At 35.6% G+C, this 6,890-nt stretch overlaps 1 protein-coding gene across 10 annotated transcripts in view; it reads left to right on the top strand.

Annotated features, from left to right (window-relative positions):
- Positions 1–6,890, top strand: part of STX16 (syntaxin 16) — a 34,697-nt gene that overhangs the window by 1,747 nt on the left and 26,060 nt on the right. The window lies entirely within an intron of this gene.

The raw sequence follows: 6,890 nt of genomic DNA, 5'->3' as shown, positions 1-6,890 counted from the left end.
CGCGCCCCCGGACCGAGCCTCACTTCGGTTCTGATGGCCGGGATGCGTGATCGCAGACCCAAATCCTTGCAAATGCACGACACCCGCCCCCACACGAGGAAGGAGTGTGTTTTTTTGTTTTGTTTTGTGTTTTTTTTCCCCTTCTCTCCCGTTTTCTTTAATGGCCTTGAAGCCCTCTGTACCCTGTGAATAATTGCTTCCCTGTTTTTCCTGGGGGCTCGTGTGTGTGAGACTTTAAGGTGCTATTAGATTCTTCGTTTTCCATTTCCCAGGCAGGAAATTAAGCTTTTCCCTCCATTCGAACTTAAAAACATCACAAAATACGATGTGTTTGTGAAAACGAACCCCAAATCACACAGGGTTTTGTTTGTTTCATTAGCCTGAGCCTTTCTTTAGCCCAGCAGTAGGATCCTCATAGGGAGGGCTCACAGATGACTGAGGTTTTTGTGTGGTTTTGATGCAGGCTTCCTTCCCCTTTCTGAGCCTCAGTTTTCTGCTGTTAAATTAGGGGCGCTGAGGGGGGGGGGCGGGGGGTGTCTGAGTGATCTGAACAAGACAGTGATTAGCGGCTTTGTAAAATCTTAAATGGAAAAGTGAAGTTATGAAACTAATTGTCAGAGGGGGGTCCAGGCTGAAGACAGCTCAGGTTTGACTAAAAGCGGTATTGAAGAAAGGGAATAGAGTCACCCCCAAACCAGATTCTTGGGGATTATACTGGAAATATACAGCTTTGGGAATCGTACACTTATTTCACCTCTTAGGGACTGTGTTGCCTTTTAATTCTTTTCCTTATGACATTATCTAAATGCTTCAGAAAAAAATTATGCCATGCGCCTTAATTATTGACAGGTTGTCTACATAGACAGTTTTTCCTGTTTGTAAATCACAAGTGGAAACTGTCTTTGGCCGTATGGCTCCTATAAAAAAGCTATTCTAAGCCGTGTGAGCAGTTTCAGGAATAAAATCATGTGTAATCAGATCAAAAATCATAGAAAACAGGGATGGAATGTGTTTAGGTTTTTATTTACTTTGTGTTTTCTTAAGAATTTGACGGTTCTTTTTTGTATTTGTAAACTGAAAAAAAATGCTATTATACTGAAATTAGTGTAAAATGGAAACGGAGTAATTTCAGCACTAATTTTGAAAAGAATATTCTGAAATAAGCCAGGAATTAGAGAGTAGAAATTGAATGAATAAAATTCTACATTGGAACTAAAATTTTGTTAAAGAAAATGTAAAAATTGCATGGCCCTTAAATGGCTTGACTTTATATTACCTCGGGGGAAAAAACAAAAATTCAGCCTTGTTTCTAAGATACTACTTTTAATTGATTGAAAAATATATTGTTTGCTTTTTCAATTTTTATAAAGTTAAAAACACCTTGAAATGTTGGGAAACATGACACTTTTTAATTATTAATCATCATAATAATTAGGTCAGTTTAAAAACCTGGTGTCTGAGACTGGCAGCTTTTTAAAAATGCATCTCTAAGACCGATTTTTAAAATGGTTCTCTAAGTTAGGCAATTAAAAAAACATGTCAGCTAAGTCAAATTATTAAAAATTGATGTCTAAATTACACCATTTGAAAAATAGATACGTCAGAAACATATAACCTAAGTAAAATAATTAAAAATCAATACATAAAGTACACAATTTAGAAAAATAGATATGTCAGAAAATGTACAGATATTTTTAGGCAACTCAGACAATTTCTTGAAAATAGATTTCTAAAATCAAACTGAAAATACATATCTATGTCTGAACATAAAAAAATATTTTCTGTAGTTATACCATTTAAAATGTTACATTTATTAGTCTGACTGTTTAAAAAATCAGTATAAGCAATCAGGTCATTTAAAATATTTTTGTAGTCAATTCAGAAATCTAAAATATAGATTGGCAGTTAAAACAAAAATGGTTTGCCTATTCTAGAATTTAAAAAAAAACATTTTATAATATTTTTAAAAGTATATATATTTTATAAATATATGTATTCTAATTGTGTGCATTAAAAACATGTAGCATGTCATGAATTTCTGAAGTGTTTAGGGGTGAAGTATTTTATCTGCAGTCTGCTTACAGTTGATTCTACAGAAACTATTCTGACACACACACAAAATCAAATATGGCCAGATTTTAACATGACTAAATAGAGAGTACAGTTTTTCAACTTCTGGAAGTTGGAAAAGTGTTAAAAACATTTTTGGGGGGAAAACCCTTCTCTAACAATTTTTTTTTAAAACTTGGAATAACTCATGCAACGTTTTTCACTGCATATCTACCTCCTAAAATTTTTAGATCTCATTTCTGACTGTAAATTTCAAAACCATATAACAAAGTTAAACTATATCTGTCAAATTTGAATATGGGCTGGGTTTTAGGTGATATTCTTAGGAAATTATTAATTAAACTGATTAATTGACTTAATTTTTAATTTTGTTAAAGAAGCCTGCTGAAATTTTTAGTGGTGAAATGTCACAATATCACTATTTTATAGTTTTACACCCCCCCCCCACATAAAGGAAAAATATAAGGCAAAAGTGTTACTAATTGTCGAGTGTAGTAATGATTATGTTTCTAAGGTATCGGTTTTAATTGATTGAAAAACATTGTTTTTAAATTGCTTTTAAAATTTTTATAAGGTTCAAAACACCCTGAAACATTGGGTGACATAAGATTTTATTATTATTCATAGTAATAATTAGGTCAGACAGTTTATACCATTTTTTATACTTTTCTGTATGCTTGAAAATTATAAGTAAAAACTTAAAATATATATACATCTATTATGTTAATAACATGCGCAAAAACAATTAAAAGAAGACAATTTGTAAATATCTAAAACTCAAAGTAATTAAAAAGGAAGTAACTAAACTCTAGAGTTTAACTTAATTTAAAAAAGCAGAACCTGAAATTTCTAGTTCCTAGTTAGAAGAACAAGCTGTAGACATTTATTTTGGTGTGTGTGTTTGTTATCTCCCACAACTGAAAATAAATGACATCTAAAGTAAGAAGTTTTGGTTTTTTAGTTTTAAACTTGAATTTCCACATCCTTATTTAAGGAAAATGCTGTGGAAATTGGTTATAAATCGGTGTGTGTATCCCACACACGATGAAACAATGCATGGCTAAAACCCTATAATTTAAAACATTTAAATATGCATTTTTTGCATCCTAATTTCAGGGGGAAATAATGGAGGCTGGTGATGATGGTGGAGTTATTGTGGGTACCTATATGTGCATACTAAGACAGATTTATTCAGCGCTCAGGCAAATATGTCACAGCAATTCAAGGAAATGTGCAGTGTCAAACAATAAGTCCTAGGGGCCAGAAGGGACCTAAAGGTCATTTGACCCAACACGCCTGGCTGTGATAAATCCCTATGCCTGCCTCTCTTGACCACGTTCTGTGATGGCGATAAGAAATTCCAGCAGCCGCTCAGTCCACCGTTTGTACTTGCAAAAAAATATGTATATATATATATGCCTCATTTAACCCCAACCTGGCCTGTATTGTGCATCCTGGGGCTCTAGCCCAGGTTCTGGCCCTTAGGGTCTCTTCATTCTTCTGCATGACAACCCTGCAGGCTCCTTGTTCCCGGGAGATTTCTCTAGCTCAGCCATCCCGGCTCAGACGAAGAGGTTAAATTTCTTGCCAGTGAATGAAGTCCAGTTTTTTGTGTTCTTTTTACGTTCAACACCCAGAACTGAACAAAATTCCACTTAATTGTATTCTTGGTTGTATTGTTAAAAGCAGACTAGGGGTTGATTTTTAGATTATCAGCGAAGTGCAGTTGTTGGCATTTCTCATTCATTCTCTTTAGGCCTCAGTTTTTGGTCCACCATCATGGTTATGCCTCGGGCAGCATGAAATAAAGGAAGGAGCATTGGACTCTAATTCCAGGAATTTAGGGCTAAGTCCCATGGCCCTGACCCTGACTCAGAACGTGTCTTTAGGCAAGCTTTCAATCTCTGGCTATCTTTTGCCTTATTTATAAATTGACGGGTTTGAGTTAGGTGGTTTCTAGTGGCCCTATGGATTCATTAATGCTTCTTCAAGTTCTGTTTTATTACATTGTTTCTTCTCTGACCAGGGCACACAGCCTTAGCTTTCAATTTGTAATGGAGAAACCCATAGTCAACAATAATGCTGCGGCCCAGTTTGCCCAGTGTTACCAGCAAAAATCCTTAGAAGTAGATCCAATACTATGCAAAAATAATTTTGACATTATATCAGCCAAGTGCAGGTTTTAAGGTAGTACCTCATTCAAGTAGTTACAGGCAGTTTGGCTTTAAGAAGCTGAAGTGAATTTACCAAGTTAAATAATCATTCAAAAAATGTTTAAGGTTTTGAATAAAAAGTAGATATGGAGTTGCTCTTCTGATCTGATGAGGTGCCCTGTGACCTATATGGTTTCTCTTGATCTCCCAGAATGATCTAATGGAGAGATTGCAGCTACTTTGTTAGTGTTTACTGCCTAATCTATTCTCTGCTTTAAAATAATGCACAATCTATAAATGGAAGCTAGAGTTAATTGGTCTTAGATTAGTTTGAAACAAGCACATTATTTTTAATAAAACATGGTATGCTTTGGGGGAAAAACAAAGGATTAACTGTGGTTATAAGAAACCTGAGGTCCTTCAGTCTTGACTATGATATTATTAGCTAAGATTTATTGAGCATTTACTATGTGCCTAGTATTGGGCTAAGTCTTTTTGCATGTGCAGCCCCAATTTATCCTCACAGAGCTGTATCAAATAGGTGCTGCTGTTTTTCTCATGATATAGACAAGGAAACAGGTTTAGAAGAGTTGGGAATCTTGCCCAGTGTCACCTAGTAGGCCCGGGAGCTGGGATGGAACTCAGGCAAACCTGGCTCCCAGAGCCCTGTGCTGCCCTAGTGGGCACCATAGCACTGCTGTTTTCCCAGGTCTGATGCTGCAGATCCTGGAAAATGCAAGAACCCAATTTTTTTTGTTAGTTTGTTTGCTTGCTTTTTCCTTAAAAATAAAGCATTTTTCTTTATCTCACTTTACAACCATACATAGTCCATTTTAACTTGCATATTGAAGGTTCTAAGTTTCAGTCCAGGCTGAGTCTGTTGGGAAATTAGTTCTCTGCTTTTAGAATCCAAGTATGAAATCATTGTATATTTCTCTTTAGATCTATTTGCTTTTTTGTTTCTAAAGATTCAATTTGAGCAGCAAGGCTTACTTGAGAATAAGGGTACTTTGTTGGATAAAAGTGAAGCAAACTTTTATTTTGGCAGTAATGGAAATAAAGTAAATATCACTATAGCATAGACTTGAATTTCCAATTCATTTTACTCAACTTTTCCAGACTTCCTGAATAAACACAGATGGGTTTCCACTTATTTTTCAGTTTTATGTAGAAAGTTCTTTAGACTATAAATTCCACATGCTACTTGGAGTTTTCAATATTTTCTTGATTGCATGCCATTGGCAGGTCAGAAACCTAGATTTAGACATTATAAAGATTTAGAAGGTGATGATGCGTAGTAATGTGTTTTCATTTGGCTATATTTTGGTTTTTCCTCATGGCAATTCTAAATGTTTTACTTTGAGTCTTGATAAACTTTTCTGGAATTTGGTGGTGGTGGTGGGGGGGGGGGTTGAAATCCTTTGTTTTTTAAGTAGCAGATTTGGGTGGGAGTGGGGTTCCTTCGAAGAGATGACCTTCTGAATTTAATTTCCGACGTGGTGTAATGGTGGCTACCTATCACTTGTAATTCCCTGAATGGAGAAGTTGGAAGGTGAGGTGGAAAGAGGCCTGAACACCTGGGTCTGTCCCCATGTCACCCCGCAGTACCAAGCTCTGTGGCTTTGGGGAAATGGATTTATACATTCTGAAGCTTGGTTTTCTTATTTGTAAAAAATAGAGTTGTATCTAGCCCATGACTCTGATCCCACCTCTTATCAGCTAGTAATGGTAGAAACCAAGGATTACGGTGTGTGCTTGGTTAATAACGAAGAGGACAGGCGCACGTGTAGCGGAGACCTCAACCATGTTTTGCAGTAATAACACTGTTCAAAGCCGAGGCCAGGAGCCACTGCAAAACGGCGGATGTGCACATGAGACACCGAAGTTGGGGCTTTGCCTGTGTCTTTTTTCAGTAATAAAAACACTTAAATGCTTTGTTGCTGAAAATGTTATGTTTAAAAAATACAAACATTTTCTTTTCTTCTTAAAGTAAAAGGTAATTAATTCAGATTTCCATTTGACACTATCTTCTCTATTAATATCTTCCATCCCACAATTATGGCAGGGTGTGTAGTTCTCTTTTACTGTCATAACAAATGGTGGAAGGAACGCAGAGGACACTCAGCTTTCTATAGAATGTCAGCTAATTGAATTTTTACATAGAGGAGTGTTTAATTACATTTTTATTGCTCTCATTGTTTAATATATTTTGGCTCTGACAGACCAGTTTCATTTGCACTATTAATTTTTAAATAGGAAGTTATGTTTTTGTGTGTGTTTTTCTGAATTTACTGCTAAGCATTAAAAATAATCAACACAGTTGATTATTGAAATTCACCACTAATTATTTCAGGGATCAATACTGTGAAGGAAAAAAAAGCTAGCTGCTTAAATTATCTATCATTAGTATATGTCTATTCAGAAGATGAAGTTCCACGTTGATCTGAAAAAGAACCTTTAGTTTTCAATTGAAACTTAATTCTTTGGGTGCCGGGGCTGCTTCCTTCCTACTACCCCTTAAATTTTTTTTTCTCCTTCCTTGTTTTTGTTTTGTTTACTTGCTTTTATAATAGCTTTATAAATAAGCGTGCTTTCTAGTCTAATAGTAACATATGCCAAGCAAATGGGGAGAGTTTTTCTCTGCTTTACCACCTGTGTCTCTCCGGG

Source organism: Myotis davidii, unplaced genomic scaffold, assembly GCF_000327345.1.
Source record: "Myotis davidii unplaced genomic scaffold, ASM32734v1 scaffold75, whole genome shotgun sequence".
NCBI lineage: Eukaryota > Metazoa > Chordata > Mammalia > Chiroptera > Vespertilionidae > Myotis > Myotis davidii.
Note: the sequence above shows the minus strand (reverse complement) of the source record. Positions and strands in the feature narration are given on the sequence as shown.